Source organism: Octopus bimaculoides, chromosome 7 (assembly GCF_046866305.1).
Source record: "Octopus bimaculoides isolate indiv1 chromosome 7, ASM4686630v1, whole genome shotgun sequence".
Taxonomy (NCBI): domain Eukaryota; kingdom Metazoa; phylum Mollusca; class Cephalopoda; order Octopoda; family Octopodidae; genus Octopus; species Octopus bimaculoides.
In genome coordinates this window covers 22,731,930-22,751,929 of record NC_142934.1, presented here as the reverse complement: position 1 = coordinate 22,751,929, position 20,000 = coordinate 22,731,930, and the positions used below count along the sequence as shown (strand labels likewise).

Here is a 20,000-nt window from a genome sequence, read left to right as displayed (position 1 = left end):
CACACACACTCGCACACGTACACGTGTATATAGATGCATCTATATGGAGAGGGATAGAATGAAATTTTATATAAGCTGATTCCGTGGCTTGTTAAACTTTTCATTTGTATTGAGTACTTCTACCTTTCATTTACTAGCTATACATACGCACGCAACACATATACACATATGTGTATATAAATGTATATATATATATATATGTATATATGTGTATGAACGTATGTCATGTATGTATATATATATATATATATATATATATATATGTGTGTGTGTATTATTTATATATATAAATATATATATGTATATATATATATATATATATATATATATATATATATATATATATATATATGCACACACATATATGTACACATATGTATGTATAAACATGCATATATATATATATATATACATATATCATATATACTGAGAGAGAGAAAGAGAAAGAGAAAGAGAAAGAGGAGAGAGAGAGCAGTGTGTATGTTTGCGTGTGCGAGTTTGTTTATACATATATTAATATATAAGAAAAATAAGAAAATAGAGATAAACGAATTAATAATTATATTTATTAATTACAAAAATAGACATACTCTCTGACTGCTGTTTCGATTCAGACTTTAAAAATTAATTAAAATAATTAAAGTTGAATCTAGTCGGAGGTAGAAAAAATATACCATTAAATTTTTATATTTTTATCTGATAATATTTTATGTGTTAATATTAAATCTAATATTCAAAATAAATAGTAGTTAAGAAACCAGTAAATTCATTGGATGTTACTATCATTAAATGTGACTTATTTAACCTCAAATTGAACTTTTATATAAATATATATATAAATATATATATAAATATTCAAGATATCTTTTCGTTAATAGTATACACATAGCCTCTATCCAGCTATATCTCATAAAGCCCATAACTGTGTTGAATTCAGTTTGCCCATGACTGTGTTACATTGAATGAGGTCTGTCCCTAGTCAACAGGCCCCCTAAAAGCATAGCTTATCCCGATTTCCACAGGATCTATAAAACATCGAAAATGACTGAGACTACAATATTTCATTTTTCTGTACAGAATGCTAGCCTATCTAAGGGTTAACTCCCTGTTATTACTACAACTCATTTTCATCTGAGTAAACAAATCAAAATAAAATAAAAAGGTTTTGTTCAACAACAAAGCGCACCACCTGATCTGGGAATCGAAACTACATGGCCTTATGATCGTAAAGTGAGATCAACACACCTAACTGCTGGACCTCGTACCTTCGCGTATAACTTTACATATTATCAAAAAATTATTAATTTTGCTTTGGAGCCAGTCTTTGTCTCAACGAATAGAGAAATACAGACGATATCTTTGTGATGTGATTTCCGGTACGGGCGCCATTTAGAGGCAAAATGTGAGATACTTGTTACAGATTATGACGTAGTTTTATCGTCTGCAAAAGAAACAATACAAATTGGCTTTTTATTCGCAAACGCTGAAACGCATCACGTGATTCGATGAAGTCTAGTATTGATGTGTGAGCATTTGTGCGTGTGCATCGGTGTGTGTGTGTGCATCGGTGTGTGTGTGTGCATCGGTGTGTGTGTGTGCATCGGTGTGTGTGTGTGTGTGTGTGTGTGTGTGTGTGTGTGTGTGTGTGTGTGTGTGTTTATGTATGTGAGAGGATGGTGGGTAGGAATGAATTAAGCTTGATTCATTCAATTCATCTTTCATTATTTCTGTTCTTGCTTATCAGTTTTATCAATTTATTCCGTCTACACAATTGTATGCTTGCATATGTGTGTGCGCGCGCACGTGTGTGTACATATAATACACACTCATATACATGTATATGTGTATTATTTGTTTTTATATATAAATTTTATGTAAAAACAGCCAGATATTAAAATGAAGGATCACTCAATATATTTCAGTAAAATAATATTATTTTGTTTTTACAAGGAAAAGGTTGACAATTACTTCGAAGTTTCACTTACACAGTATAAGTATGTATGTGTGTATACACATATGTATACACCCGCCCACAGATGTATATAATGCATACACACACGCAAACACACACACGCAGATATATATTATAAAGAGGACTTTTTGGTCATGTAGAGTAAAAGACATCTTAATAATGCAAGTGTTACAAGAAAATGCACCTTATACATTGTGTGGGCACAACATATGCGTGAGGAGCTATTGAGATACTTCTTCAGAATCTTATCATGTTGGAATTAGTGAAACAGGTGTTGGGATGAATATGTTGAAATATTACTGACATTGTTGTTTTTTCAAAGACATGTAAGTATGTGTCTGAGTGTGTGAGCAAGTGTAAAGAGCCATTTTATTTACAAAACTTTGAATTTCATCGCCATATAATTAAAATAAGATACATGTAACATATATAACATACGCATAGCCTCTATCCAGCTATGTCTCATAAAAATGAAAGTTTTATATTAAAATTTGATGTCTTCTTTGTATTCATGTATATATTTTAATCCTACAATGCATGCTTTGCATTCATGCAAGAAACACCACATGTTCTTAGATAGAGACAGACAGATAATTATAAACAGCCTCAAATATTTTTAATACTCTTGAAGAAAATAAGAAATAACGTGCACATAGCCATACTGCAAAGTCTCTTGACACATGAAAAGTTTAGCTCTCTACCCAAATTGTGTAGACATCTGCTGTCAAGATGCTTCTTGTGTTTGTGGGTCACTAAAGTAAGATATGAACCTATTTCTGTTGCTCTGGCCGATATATTTATAATATGAGTGGCATTTTCATTAAGAAGATATGCGTGCGTGTGTGTGTGTGTGTGTGTGAGTGTGTGCAGCTTAGTTGCACACATAAAATATATCCGTTGGCAAACATGCATACACATGCACACGAACACACACATATACACAGGCATACATACATACATATACACTCACACACACGTACACACGCAGGGACACATACACATACAGTAAAAATAAGAGCAGAGTACCTCTTCCCAGTTACTCAACATCTTGGTATCTCAAGTCACTTTCCATACTTGAAATAGTAGTCAAAACTGATTAAATACCACAATACTTACCTTAGAAAACGGACAAATTTGATGATGTAGCCTTGCTTGCTACGCCTACCAAGGTGGGAATAGTCATGGCTGAAATGTCATTGATTATAATTTAGCTGAGTCAGAATTGACCTGTGGCTGAAAAGCAACAGTAAGAAACAACTACTAGGTGAAATGCACGCAGTTGTTTCACTTGCTAGACATAGCAGCCAAACCTCCCTTAAAATATATCTACCATCTTGAAAAGAAAGACACTGGATAATGTAATCCAAGATTCGGCCTGAAAATATGGTAATGGTCGTGTCTTGAGCGCTTTTGGGGGTGTACCTCGGATAAAAAAAAAATATAACGAATTTATTTGACAATCCAATATATCCCCATATTTATTCTGTATCGTCTGCTACTTTATATCGTCTGCTATTTTACGTTGTCTACAATTCAAAGTTTACTCTTCACTTTATATGCCTGTATGTCTCCATATTTAAACTTATTTTTACCGCTTCCTTTTTTTTCTCGCCTGATTTTCTTCATTTTTTAAAAAACTTTTGAGTATAATGCCACACAGTTTTTATTTGAATTGAATCACTACTCTATAAGTTCAAATCTCGCCAAGGCTAACTTTGTCTTTTATTAATTATTTTCGGGGTCGATATAATAAAATACCAGTCAAGTAAGGGAGCCGATGTTATCCTCTAACATCCCCATTCAATACTGCTGGGCTAAAGGAGGTGGCTGGGGTCGAAAGTATCCACTAACGCAATCCCGTTTCCCAATACTGCCGGCCTAGGGGCTCAATAAAATAAAATAACAGGAAAGTATTAGGATAGATGTCATCCACAAGCATCCTACCCCCACCTCGTTACTACTGGCCTTGCACCTATATTAAGAACTATTATTATTATTATTATTATTATTATTATTATTATTATTATTATTATTATTGAGTGAGAGAGCAGTGCATGCCATCAAAGTGACACTGGGGTAAAATATACGAAGCCCAGTATACCCATCATGACTACCCGTCTGATAAGGGTACACCAGGCACATGCATCACAACCATATGTGCGCGACATGGTGATCTCATATCAAGATAAACAATGCATGACCTCGCAGGTGAGGCCCAGTTAGAATTTTCTTCAGGTCGAGTAGCCCATCCCGCTCAAAAGGTCCCTGAATAAGGTTTGTTTAAGGATGTTGAGCAAAACACCCATGTTTCCAAAGGGGAATTATTCAAACCACAAGGAATTCTTCTCAACACATGACTATGATGCTCCTCAACTACTTCTGCTCGTGATCAGAGATGCACATATCGTCAGCCACCAAGGGACATGCTCAAAATTTCAGGTCTCCTGAATACTATTAGAAAGTATTATTAAACATTGTTGCCAAATTCCGCCAAGGTCGACTTTGTTGCTCATACTTCTGGGGTCAATAAAATAAGTACCAGCTGAGCACTGGGGTCAACAGAAACGATGAGGTCGACTTTGCCTTTCATCCATTCGGGGTCGATAAATCAAGTACCAGTTACGTACTGGGGGTCGATCTAATCGACTTAATCCATTTGTCTGTCCTTGTTTGTCCCCTCTGTGTTTAGCCCCTTGTGGGCAATAAAGAAATAAAAAAGAAATAAGAAATTATTAGCCCCATGCCCTAAAATTTCAGGACAATAACAAAAAAAAAAAAGAAAATTGAACATTGTTATTGTTGTTGTTATCACTGTTGTTGTTGCTCTTGTTGTTGCAAAACCGTTTTATAAACTGACGTCATCACAAGAAAAACAAAAAAAAAACAAAAAAAATGATGAAAAACAGAAACTTTTATCTAAGAACAAAAAACAAAACAAAAAATGGAGTCTTTCAATGAAGAGAAATCAAATTTTCAACAGCTTCAGTGTGATGTTTTCTTGTCTGGGGGCTCTTGATAGTGAAGGTGCTGTTGTTGTTGTTGTTGTTGTTGTTGTTGTTGTTGTTGTTGATGATGAAGACGATGATGATGATAATGATGATAATTATGTTGTTGTTATTGTTAAATGGTGTTGTTTGTTGTCGATGCTGATGTCGCTGATCTTGGCGGTGTTGTTATTGTTGTTGTTGTTGTTGCTGTTGCTGCTGCTGCTGTTGCTCCTACTGTTGTTGTTGTGGTGATGGTGGTGGTGGTGGTGGTGGTGGTGGCGGCGGTGGTGGTGGCGGCGGCGGTGGTAGCGGCGGGAGAGTTGATGATGATGATGATGGTGATGATGATGATGATGATGATGACAGAAACGACCACAATGACTAATGACGATGAAGACGTTGTCGACGACGATGATGGTGATGGCGGCGGTGACGATGACGACGACGACGCCGATGATGATGTTGATGATGATGATGGCGAAAACGACGATAACAACGAAAGACGACGACGACGACGATGACGACGATGACGACGATGTCGACGATGACGGCGATGACAAAGATGATGATAGTGATAGAGATGGCAACGAAAACGACGATGAGGTTGATAATAGCGTCGACGACGATGTTGTTTAACAGCGTTATTGTCATGTTTTCATTCCATTTCTTGGTACCAGAGCATTGCTATCTAAAGAGGAAACAGACTACAGACACCCCCACCCCCCACCCTCCACCTTATATTTTCATATACAAACATAAAGAGACTTTCTTGCTCCCTTGCTGTTCCCACGCATATTATATGTACTAAAAGGAGAGCAGGTATAGAGAAGGGGACGCTTAAGATATGGAAGAGAAGTTGGTCAGAATATTCAGACCAATCTCAAAGATATTCCTTCTTCTCAGAGGTTCCAATGACTCACTGACATTTTTCACTTCGCCATATCTAGTAAGAAAATGAATAAATAATTAAATAAATAAATAGATAAATAAAAATAAAATACTTTCTGTATAAATTTATTTTCGCTTCGAGAAAATTATTTAGTTATGGTGAAGTGAAGTTATCTTTTCTCTCTTTCATTCTATCATCATCATCGTCGTCATCATCATCATCATCATCATCATCATCATCCCTCCCTGTTGTTGGTTAATATGTTACTGCACGACAAAACTAGTTCGTTCCGTGGATATATTCCAGGGTTTAATTGGAAATTAGCATATATTAAGTACTTTATAAGTTATACACAATATATACATATTTGTGTGTGTGTGTGTGTGTGTGTGTGTGTAGCGGGCTTTTTCAAAAATAATCATTAGTGACACAGGCAGTGAGAATAAATTTTACCTCTTGGTGTATGTGTGTGTGTGTGTGTGTGTTTACTCTTTTACTCTTTTACTTGTTTCAGTCATTTGACTGTGGCCATGCTGGAGCACTACCTTTTAGTCGAGCTAATCGACCCCAGGACTTATGAGGCTACAGAATTAGCCGAAACTAACCGGTCAGCAGAGGGAATTTCTCGACCGCTGTTTTCGGGCGATTACAGTACATGTGCATACAATTATCTCTAGCAATATAGGTGTTCTAACACCCTAGTCATATATATATATATATATATATATATATATATATATATATATATATATATATATATATATATATATATACATATAATGAATACGACCTAATTATATACCATACTACAGAATATATTGAATAAGTTTAACAAACGAATGAAACTATCAAAATGGAAACTTTATGATAAAACAATACTTTTCATAAAATGTCCACTTTCAGCTCCACGTATACAAAAGCTAATGAAGGTCACTCATATATACATGCACACCTCTCTCTCTCTCTCTCTCTCTCTCTCTCTCTCTCTCTCTCTCTCTCTCTCTCTTTCTCTCTTTCTCTTTCTCTCTATCTCTCCCCCCCTCTCTCTCTCTCTCTTTCTGCGTGTGTGTGTATGTGTGCGTATCGCATATACTTTTACCATACCCTTTCCACAAGTTGACAGATTAGTTAAAAGAACAGAATTTACAGTCATCACCTTAATAAGGCGGCGAGCTGGCAGAATCGTTAGCACGCGGGGCAAAATGCTTAGCGACATTTGGTCCGTCTTTACGTTCTAAGTTCAAATTCCGCCGAGGTCGATTTTGCCTCTCATCCTTTCAGGGTTGATAAATTAAGTACCAGTTGCGTACTGGAGTCGGTCTAATCGACTGTCCCCCCCCTCCCCCAAAATTTCGGGCCCTGTACCTAGAGTAGAAAAAAAAATAGGTAGATATAAGTCAGCGAGTTGACAGAATCGTTAGCACGCGGGGCAAAATGCTTAGCGATATTTGGTCCGTCTTTACATTTTGAGTTCAACTTCGGCCGAGGTCGACTTTTCCTTTCACCGTTCCGCGGGGTTCAATAAAACAAATACCAGTTGATCACTAGAGCCGATCTAATCGACTTATCCCCGAAAGTGCTAATCTCACGGCAACATTTTAAATCATCAACCTATCTATAAATTTTTAACCATCGCTATGCGCAGTCATAGGTAAATACTTTGTTTTATGTATGAGTGTATAGCCATACATGTTGCACACTTAATGTATACACACTGTCGATAGCCCAGTTACCGTAATATTTATCCTGAAGCAATATCTTTATCGGACTTGCTGTGTTAAAACAATAAATATCAGATGAAAATTCGCCCCAAAAGCAGCCAGTAGGCGCGCCAGATGCATTTCGGCCTTTTGTCCTGTCTCAGCTGTTTTTGCGTGTGCATGTTCATTCTGATGAGCCTCTGTGTGTGTGTGTGTGTGTGTGTGTGTTTGTGTGTGTGTGTGTATGTGTGTGTGTGTGTAGGGGATTACATCGGTGCTTGTTTATGTGAAGTAGAGAATCAAGATTTTGTTGATGTGAAAGAAAACTTGAGCGAAAATAGAGGGAAGAAATACATACGCTCACACACACATACATGAATGTGTGACTATATATTTGATATGTGTACGTGTATAAATGCATGTATGTATATATGTATGTAGTTGCACGTGTACACGTATATATTTATAACGCATATATATATGTATGTATGTATATAGTGTGCGCGGAAGCATGAGTGTGTATATGTGTATATGCTCGCGTGTGTGTGTGTGTGTGTGTGTGTGTGTGTGTTTTGTATCATAACCAAAAGTAAATAAGATTTTATAGTGTTACGTCTGGTAGAGATTACATCTTCTCCCCACAATGATAAACTGTTTTGTCTTCTTGATCCCTCATTTCTGAGTGTATCTGTGTTTGTGTAAACGTAGATATATACATCATTTTATCTATCTATCTATTCTCTCTCTCTCTCTTTCTCTTTGTATATATATATATATATATATATATATATATATATATATATATATATATATATATATATATTCTTTTATTTGTTTCAGTCATTTGACTTCGGCCATGCTGGAGCATCGCGTTTCGTCGAAGAAATCGACCCCAGGACTTAGTCTTTGTAAGCCTCGTACTTATTCTATAGGTCTCTTTTGCCGAACTGCTAAGTTACGGAGACGTAAACACACCAACATCGGTTGTCAAGCGATGGACAAACACGCACGCGCACGCACGCGCACGCACACGCACGCACACGCACGCACAAACATATATGCGATGGGCTTCTTTCAGTTTCCGTCTACCAAATCCACTCACAAGGCTTTGGTCGGCCCGAGGCTATAGGAGAAGACACTTGGGCAAGGTGTCACCCAGTGAGACTGAACCCGAAACCATGTGGTTGGTAAGCAAGTACTCACCACACAGCCACTCCTGCGCCTATATACATGTGTGTGTGTGTGTGTGTGTGTGTGTGTGTGTGTGTGTGTGTGTGTGTGTGTGTGTGTGTGTGTGTTATATACACCAGAAAGTTAGAAAAGTGACTTAAGTGCCAAATATTTTATACATGACAAATGTCTAAGTTTGACAAGTCTCATACCCAAGAACACCCGGGCCTTCAGTCGCTCTTGCAGCTTTCAGATGATTAAAAGTATACATACATTATATACTCACGTGCTGCGTTGTAGTTCTCCAGTTCATTCTGCCAAACCTGCATATGTATATACACACACGTACATACATGCGTAACAATAGATAGATAGATAGATAGATAGATAGATAGATAGATAGATAGATAGATAGATAGATAGATAGATAGATAACGGGAGAGAGAGAGAGAGAGATGCACGTACACATTTAGACGCACCTATGAGAGTTATCAAGAGTTATGTATATATGTACTGTATATGTACGAGTGTTTCTCTGCCATTCCTTTGTATCTCTATATATCTCCGTATACATGCATGAAGTTTTATGTGTATACACGTATACATCCATTAACATTCCGACCCTTAATCTATAAAATAGCAGCCTTGCCTTCAGACCATACACAGCTCTTCATAGATGACTTTCTTTTTCACTTTTGCTCTTTCTGTTTTTCTTTTCTTTTTATTTATATTTTTTCTGTTTTTCTCGCCTATGTTTCAAGTAACTCAACACCACACACTCTTTTGTCAACAACCAGTGTGTTTTAATAAGGATTTCGCAGAACCGTTAATGTGTCAGGCCAAATATTTTGCGGTGTTTAGTTACGACCGTTCCCACTGGAATTCGCAAAGCCAAGGTCAATTTTATTTTTTCATCCTTAAAGGCAGTGACGGCAGTACCAGCCCAAGAGTTACTGGTGCCACCGGGTTCAATCCCACTGCGTGGCATCTTGGGCAAGTGTCTTCTACTATAGCCTCGGGCCGACCAAAGCCTTGTGAGTGGATTTTGTAGATGGAAACTGAAAGAAGCCCATCGTATATATGTGTGTGCGTGTGTGTGTGTGTGTGTGTGTGTGTGTGTGTGTGTGTGTGTGTTTGTGTGTTTGTGTGTTTTTGTCTCTGAGTTTGTCCCCCAAGCATTGCTTGACAACCGATGCTGGTGTGTTTATGTCCCCGTCACTTAACGGTTCGGCAAAAGAGACCGATAGAATAAGTACTAGGCTTACAAAGAATAAGTCCTTGGGTCGATTTGCTCGACTAAAGGCGGTGCTCCAGCATTGGCGCAGTTAAATGACTGAAACAAGTAAAAAAAAACCCAGAGAACTGCGTATGTAGGAATCAAATGTACAGTTCTCTGCTTTGCTGTGGGCCCTTAACTCTTTGGTGGTGTCGTAGGTGCACCGTTGTGAACTTACGAAGTATTTAGGACACTTCTTTTTTTTTTTTAGACTTGGCGGAGTTTATCTTTCTTCAGGCTCAAACTCAGTTGAGTTCTTCATTCAGGAGGAGAGAAAGACACAGACAGAAAGAAAGAGTTAGAGAAACGACTGTAGTACAGAAGAGAAAAAGCTTGTTTGACCTCGGCAAGATTTGAACTCACAGCGCAGAGAAGTGGAATGATTACCATGAAGCAGTCTATCCAACTCTCTAAGGAGTCTGCTCGCTGGCTGACTCGTAGATTTGTTAGTAGGTAGACAAACAGACAGAAAGACAGACAGACAGACAGACAGACAGACAGACAGACAGACAGACAGACAGACAGACAGACAGACAGACAGACAGATAGATAGATAGATAGATAGATAGATAGATAGATAGATAGATAGATAGATAGATAGATGAAGAATATCGTATCTTCAACACCGAAAATGATCACGAACTACTTTTTGTTACAAACGCTGAGAGATGAATGATGGGGTGGGGGTGAAGTAGTCGGAAGACCTAATCTTGTTCATCTGCAGATCTAGGGATTTTTTTTTTTCAATGAATTAAAGGAAAGAACCAAAAATAAACCTCATAATAAAACAAAAAAAGCTATATTAAATAGTATCGGCCTTTTCCCTAACACCCGCACGATCTTCACTAGGGTGTTAGGGTTAGTTTTAGGGTTAGGGTTAGGGTTAGTGTTTAGGGTTACGGTTACGGTTACGATTAGGGACGGAATTCCCTAACCCAAACCCTAAAACCCAAACCTTAACCCTAAACCCTTCAAAAGAAATCGCGCTCTCTGTATCTCTTTTGCTTTTACGACGTCGTTTCCCTCTTTCCCTCTAACACTTTTTACGGAAAAGGCCGATCTTTGGTAAAGATCGCCGAAGACACTTTTTACGGAAAAGGCCGATATTTCGGACTGGTATCGAAAGATCGCCGATAGACCATTCGCTTTTTGAATGGCCAACATCTTTGCATTTTATTTTGCGTCGGTCCACTTCAGTAATGGTCCATGCTTTATCGTTGCCACTCGCAGGCTGTTGTCCGTAACATTCCTTAACATCAAAGCACTCGTCCTCTCTTCAAATATTTGTAAAACCAATGTTATGTTTCACTTTGATTGACTTTGATCCTCCTCCACCTAACTTAACGCAAAGTTGATATGACAATTTCGGTTGTTTTCCATGCTATTTTTAAACTCGTGAAATAACACTGTGTAAAAAAAATATATTTATTTATTTTGTATTTGGTCAGTAAGTATTATTTCTTAACTGCTTCTATCTAGAAATCAAAAAAGGAAATGACAATTATTTCCTTCAGACTTTGTTTTTGTGACCTGAACCTCAGTGTTTTGAAATGTAATTTTCTGTTGCATTTCAGACAGATTCAAAGTTGAGTTGCTGAAGCTGAAATATCGTTATAGCAAATATTCTGCTCAATACCACAGATTTTCTTGTCAGTTGCTTGACGTTAACCATTTGAGCATGTCCCTTAATGGCTGATGATAGGTGCATCTCTGATCACGAGCAGGAGTAGTGGGGAAACATCATAGCCAGGTGTTGAGAGGAATTCTTTGGGGTTTGAATAAATGTAACAAAAGCAAAGTTTGAAAGAAATATTAGCCATTTTTCATACTTTCTAGAGGTAAATAAATAGGAAATAAGTTGCTACCCAAGGACAAAAATCGTGTTACACAGTGTAATATAATTTGAACGCGTTATATTCTCCATCCTTAATTTTACATAGTAAAATAAACAAAAAGAAAAAGAAAACAAGGGTAAAACTTAGCATTAAATCAAGAGAATGAAATCTGCGTTCTTTGGTAGTAACTGGTATATTACATAGGCATAGTTAAATAAAAGTTTATTCTAAAATAAGCATCAAATTTTAAAATAAGAACTTCAATGAATTTTGCAATAAACGTATATGTATACACACACGTGTGTGTGATCGAGTGTAGCCCAGTGAAAGTAAATACGTATAGGTATATACATACATGAATACACATTCCTATATTTGTGCACATATACATATTTTGCACTACTAAACAGCGCGAATTTTTATTATTTTAGGTTAATAGGTTCAAATATCGCTTGATCCGAACATTGCTTTTCATCCGGCCGGTTGTGATAAGATATCTTACGCCTAACAGAGCAACTTTTATACTAAGAGAAAATATTTCCGCGTAAGATATCGGATACGTTATATGAGTGTATATATATGAGTGCGTGTGTGTGTGGGGGGGGGAGATATATGTATATGCATGTATGTATGTATGTATGTATGTACGTACAGACGGACGGACGGACGGATGTGTGCACGTATGTACGCATATATGTATGTTTGTATGTATGTATGTGTATACCATGTTTACTACTGGATATACCGTTAAACAACATCATAAATATCCAATTCCAATTGTGGGATGACCTCTTCAACATGTGTGTAACATTGTAATCATTTACACGCGCATAAACACATATACATACATACATAGATACATACATACATACCCGTCCCAAAACTTAAACACGAACGCATATACACATGCACATATATTTGTACGTATGTATGCATGTACACACACGCACACACACACATATATATACATATATTTGGGAGTGTATGTAAATGTAGAACGATGAAATGAGTGCTCAACACCGCATTGGTGCATATATAATTTCTTTATTTGTGACTATCAACGGGTGTATATACGTATATTTGCGTATATATACGTATATATATATATATGTATAGGGATGTATGTATGTTTCATCATCGTCATCATCATCAACATCATCAACATCATCATCATCGTCATTTAACGTCTGTTTTCCATACTGGCATGAGTTGGACGGTTTGACAGGAGCTGACAAGGCAGAAGACAACACAAAGCACTAACATTTTTCTAAATCTTGTACGACTTTATTTCTGAATATCAGCCACTTCACCCTTATTCGTTAATTCCACTCTTCGTTCTTTCGTTCCCCCCTCGCTCACATTTCCTTGCCTTCTCTTCTTGCTCACTTTCCCTCCACTTCACTTCATGAACATCATAATTTTCAGGGAATAACAGCTTGGGTAGCTTATCTCATTTTTTAGTTGAAATTTTAAGTTTGTGTTACCATATGGTATTAAGATTAAATAGTTAAATTTCAGTATCTGAGCCCCAATAAAATACCAGAAGTTACACTGTATGCTTTAATTGCTCCGTTTGCCCTATTTTTTTATTGTGTCCGTTGCTTCTTCATTGTATTTTAGACTCCAAATGTATTTCGACAATGGAGTGAAATTGCTTTTGCTCATACACCAACACGACCCTCCATGTCTGTTTTCGTTCGGTTTCCTTGTATGTCTCCACTGTCCTGTTTTTGTTCCCGACTTTGCCCCTCCATAAATCCGAAATTTTATTTTGGTATTTATGGGAGCAACTGTCTCCGAAGACTCAATGTCGTTGAATGCTCGAAATGAGGAGTAGATAGACAGCCGACAACTGATGAAGGGTTGTTCTTCGTGTTACTTGTCCTGCTTCCCATTTTTTCTCTCGTTGTTTGCGTATTTAACACGGTTGTTTTCGTACTCCATGCTGTTTACACAGTTGGTGACGTCATGTACCCATATATGCATATATATATATATATATATATATATATATATATATGGGAGAATTTACGAAAAAACAACAACAGACGAGGACAGGTGATGTAAACAACAAAAGGATGTATTAGTTTAACGCTCATATATATATATATGTATGTATGTATGTATGTATGTATGTATGCATATATGCACACATATATATATATATATATATATATATATATATATATATATATATATATATATATATATATATATATATATATATATATATATATTATTTATATTATTATTTAATTTAACGCTACGCATACATATGTATGTATGTATGTATATATATATATATGTAGGTATGTATGTATGTGTGTATGTATTTATATATTTATGTGTATATATATGTGTGTGTGTATGTGCACACACACACACACACACACACATATAAATATATAAAGCCTTTTCCCATGCCTTTTAACCGTGACACTAATACATTATATATAAAAACTTGTTCCTCCTTTGCGGTCATTTTTTTAGTCCTTGTTCGTAGTGTTGTATCGCGAGAGGATCATTATGTCTCAATGTGTGTGTGTGTGTGTGTGTGTGTGTGTGTGTGTGTGTGTGTGTGTGTGTGTGTGTGTGTGTGTATTCAACCCCAACTACTCACTTTACGTCGGCGTTATATATTACCTCTTTTGACGCATTTCCTAGTCTATATATTTCTAGAGTGACATGCACGTTGCGTGCTCTTTGTAGAATGTTGGGTGTGTTTAAAGATTTATTATCTTATATAGTGCCCGAACTACTTACTATCAGGTGGAATAGATATGATCAGAAGTACTCCGGCAAAGATACGGTCCATCGCTATCCAATACGCCCTTCTTTTATGTTATAAGCTGTAAAATGTGTCATTCAAGGGAAATTTGACAGCTATTTCTAACCTGTCAAGCAAACCTATGATTAAAAGCTCTTCAGCAGTGATCATCATTTTTTTTTTTTTGCTCACATTTTTTTTGTTTTTTTACGCGTTGTCATTTTATATTTTGAACGGTAGGATATTATCTGAGAGAGATTTGATTGCTATTTCTAGAATGATTTGCAGTGACATAGAGGATCTATCTTTGGTACATGTAGCAGCAGCAGCAGCAGCAGCAGCAACAGCAGCAGCAGCAGCAGCAGCAGCAGTAGTAGTAGTAGTAGTAGTAGTAGTAGTAGTAGTAGTAGTAGGTGATGGTGGTGGTGGCGGTGGTGGTGGTGGTGATGGTGGTGGTGAGTTTGAGTGTAGAAACTAGGTGAGAGGTGCGTGAAGGCAAGAGATACGGTTTGGGAACTCTGAAACTATTGTCTGCCTTCTTCCTGTTTGCTTCACCTCCAACCTTCTGCCTAAACAAGCCCTACTTCACCCTCTTCTTTGCAACCCCACGATTTACCTACCACCACCAACACTACTACTACTACTAGAACGACGATGACGACTGCTCTTTTGTATTCTCACCATTGAAATATATCATATATAGTGATTTGTGCGTTCGCTCCGAAATAGTAGTAGTAGTAGTAGTAGTAGTAGTAGTAATAATAATAATAATAATAATAATAATAATAATAATGATTTCTCTAAAAGAAATGGAAAAACTTTCAAAATACAAAGACCTGGAAATAGAGGTAACTCGAATGTGGAATCTAAAAACAGAAACAATTCCTATCATGGTAGGTGCCTTAGGTATAATAAAAAAATATTCAGACAAATACATAACAAAAACACCAGGACTTACAAATATATATAACATACAGAAAATTGCACTACTGGGCACTGCACACATCCTACGCAAAACACTTTCAATACAGTAACCATAAGAACACCACAGCAAACCACAGCACATACCCAAGGCGCACAGAGCTGCGCTCGGTAGTGAAGTGAAAGCACGTTATAAAAATAAAACTACTGAACAATAATAATAATAATAATAATGCCTTCAAATTTTGACAAAAGGCCAGCAAGTTCGAAGACTGGGTAAGTCGATTACATCGACCCCAATGCACAGCTGGTAATTAATTTATCGATCTTGAAAGGATGACAGGCAAAGTCAAACTCGATTGAATTTGAACTTTGAAAATGAAGATAGACGAAACACCGCTAGGCATTTTGCCCAGCGTGCTAACGATTCTGCCAGGTCAATAATAATAATAATAGTCTTAAAATAAATTTAAAAAATATAATTCATTAAATATAAAGTAAACATGAATTTAAATAAACAAATGGATGTTAAGTAAATACATAAATAAGTTTAAGAAACCCGAAAACGAAAAGCAAACAAAAAAACAGAACGTAAGGACATACACGTATATATATATATATATATATATATATATATATATATATATATATATATATATATATATATATATATTAGATATATAAATATATCTTTACAGCTTTCACAATTTATTGTAATGTATCGTCTAGATCTATTGCATTCAACAAATGAAGCCCATGTGGAAGTGTTCTGCTGTTTCTAATAAAACTTCATTTTCTTGCCAGACTAACCCTGTGTTTTTTTTCTTTTTCTTTTTTTCTTCTTCTGAATTTATCAAATCGTAAGGGTAGGATCTTTTATGTTTGGCTGCAGCTTTACTTGTAGACCCAACTGTCGTCACCGGTGATTATGCTCGACATGAAAAGTGGGTCATCAGCAGCACGTTGGCGGAGATCTTGACGGACTCTGATGCGATGTTCTTTCCGCTAAATAGTCAGAAGGCCGGGGGAGAAACTTGGTAGAGACACGCCGCATGTTCAATTCAGACGTTAGGATTGCCTGCTCGGACCGATACGACAGACCAACATCATCAGGAATGTCGTTCATTGTCCTCCGACGATTGTCATGCACAAGCTGGGGAATTTTCTCCACATTTTCGGGGCGTAACACTCATGGCAGATCTTCCAGATTGCTCACCGTCTTCCAGAGACGTTCTTTTTGAAGCGCCCGTGCCACTCGAAACATTGCGTACGACCCATTGCCTCAGCGCCGTTAGCTTGCTGAAGCATGCTCAATGTTTCTGCAGCAGACTTACCAAGTTTAACGCAAAACGAGTTGAACAAAATAACAGAAAGTACATATGCATATATATCCTTGTAGGCGCAGGAGTGACTGTGTGGTAAGAAACTTGCTTCCCAATCACATGTTTCCGGGTTCAGTCCCACTGCGTGGCACCTTGGACAAGTGTCTTCTACTATATCCTCGGGCCGACCAAAGCCTTGAGGGTGGATTTAGTAGACGGAAACAGAAAGTCACTGTCAATACTGTTTTTGTTAAAGAACATGTGAGTGCGTGTGTGCGCGCGCGCTCACATATATATATATATATTATCTTCTACCTAGGGCACCAGGTAGAAGATAATGAATCAACCACAGTACTTATGTTTTTAAGCCTTGTAGTTATTCTATTGATTTCTTTTGCCGAACCGCTATGTTGCGGAGGCTTAAACACGCCAACAGTGGTTGTCAAGTGTTGATGGGGGACCAAACACAGACATACACACATACACGCATAGATATATATATATATATATATATACATACACACAGACATAACATATATATATACATAAATACACACACGTACGCAACATACACACACACACACACACACACACACATAAATAATTATATATATATATAAAGAGAATTCAGGGAAAGTGATGTGTGTGTGTGTGTGTGTGTGTGTCAGTTTGTCTGTCTGTCTGTGTGCGTCTGTGTGTGAGTGCGTAGGCGGATGTTTATCTAGCCCCTGTCACTGACAGAATGAACAACAGTTAAGACAGCCCCATTTTCCCATATCACACTGATGCCTCTGATGAGGAAGTTCTTCACTCTCAGATGTTTGTCTTTGAAATTGTCAATGCCATTCTTCACAAATGACCTAATTTCGTGTAGGAAATAAAATGAACGCTTGTACACGCGCGCGCGCACAGAGTAGCACACTGAAACACACACACGCACATACTTTCCCACGCACACATAGACACACACACACACACACACCTTATCACACGCGCATAGACACACACACACACCTACATTTATATAGACAATGTTCAACTGCGTATACTCACACACATATATATGTTTGGATCACAAAGCGCATACGAACATAGACATGTGTGAACCACAAAACATACACATACATATGCATATAGGTAGATAGATAGGTAGATAGACAGGCAGACAGAGATAGACAGGCAGACAGAGATAGACAGGCAGACAGAGATAGACAGACAGAAATAGGCGAGCAGACGGACAGACAGACACACAGATACACAGACAGACATAAATAGATATGCTAAGATAGATAGATAGATAGATAGATAGATAGATAGATAGATAGATAGATAGATAGACAGATAGATAGATAGATAGATAGATCCGCAAAGGTCTATGGATAAACCTCACTTTACCGTCTTAGAAATGATCATGTTGGTTAATGTCTTCCTGGATTCTTTGCGCATGGGAAGAAAACGGATTGATCATGGCTAGAGTATCTTTGGTTATAAGCCTGCCCGTTTAAGGCTGACCAAGGGCTAAATACTCACTACAGCAACACCTTATGCGATGAACCAACAAGGAAGTCTTTATGCCATCGTTTGACGTAACATAGACATAGCAGTTAATCTCTCGAACCACTTCATATGTAGAGGTACTGGGTCTGAAAAGAAAAATAAATAAATCGAGACGGTTTGGTCTCGTACCTATTCATGTTTAGTTACTACCACCACCACCACCATCACCAACAACAACAACATTATGGGTCATTGCTGGAAACGCTACGAGGTTGCTCGCCGTATCAGTTAATTTTCCGCCATATTATAAGCTACCACTTGGACGATAAGACAAAAACAAGAAAGCAAGGACCCATTGGTTAGAATTGTCTTATTGACATAAAAAGGCGGAATAGTCGTGGTCGGAACACCTTTGCTCGTAAATCTGTTCAGTTTTGACCAACGTGAAGATTTCTTTCATAATTTTGCTGGACAACGGCGACTGGAACAATTGCAAGAGAAAGTAGTTCACTGAAAGGACCTTCATCTGGGTAATGGATTAAGTCTTCTTTATAATCATCGACTTCCAAACACAGTCGTTCGGTTTCTTCTTTACTAACAGTTTCCCGGTAGGCATCGACCAATAGATATTTAAATTTAACATTAAATTTTGATAAGTGACAGAATAAACCAGGCAATATACTTTGACTGAAGAACAGGACTGACAACACGAGGGCTACACCTTTCCGCCTATCTTCTGTTATTCTGAAAACTTCGTTCAGCCTGAAGCTATTGCTGAAAATAACACTTGTCTTATGTGTTGCGCTGTTGACTCTAATTCGGAACACTGTGCGTTGCGAAGCTAACCTCAACAGATTTTGAAGTCAGAACGAAGATGGCTAGAAGAAACAACGCAAGACAGAGTTCTTTCCGACGCTTTTACTGTTCTACCAGATCGTCACCTTTTAATATGCTTTGATACTTCTATAATAAATAATGTAACACAAGATCTTACAAGGCCAGGAGAAGATCTCAGATTTTTATGGAAATTAAGCTAAACCAGGCTTCGGCAGTACGTAAGAGGATGACTGCAAGACAAAACATTAAATTTTTATTTAAATGCCTCGCGGTATTCTTTGTGACGAAACAGCGCCATAGCTACGTCATTCGGGAGATTTCTTGCTTTATCTTAATACATTATGAGAAGTGCATCAATTAGAAATCATTCACGGTAATATCAAAGGCTTATGAGCCTTTAGTATCAAAACTTTATGGCAAGAGAACATACTGTAATTCCAATTTATTTCAAGTGGACACTGGCTACGAATATATCAATTTTGATATATTTCTAACGACAAAGGTTTGATATACTTATATTTTCAGACATACATATGCAATGAATGCGGACACAGACACACAAACATATACACACAAACATATACATACATATATATATATATATATATATATATATATATATATATATATATATATATATATATATATATATATATATATATATATATATATATATATATATATATATATATGAGACTGGAACGAACACGACACAATGAAGTAGAGAAATTTGAAAAGACAACACGAAACCGGTTATTTCTCAAAATACAATGTCTATATACCAAAAAGATTTTATAACATTTTTCTAACATTTTTCTTATATTTTT

General features: G+C 36.9%; 1 protein-coding gene across 5 annotated transcripts in view; it reads left to right on the top strand.

The window, feature by feature from the left end:
* LOC106870463 (uncharacterized) overlaps positions 1-20,000 on the top strand; it is a 361,104-nt gene that overhangs the window by 130,384 nt on the left and 210,720 nt on the right. The window contains exon 1 of one of the 5 annotated variants that reach the window (XM_089354984.1): positions 19,515-19,675. The exons of the other annotated variants lie outside the window; for them this stretch is intronic. The gene's annotated coding sequence lies outside the window, so the exon portion shown is untranslated. Of the gene's footprint in view, positions 1-19,514; positions 19,676-20,000 lie in introns of those variants that run through there. 5 annotated transcript variants of the gene reach the window in all.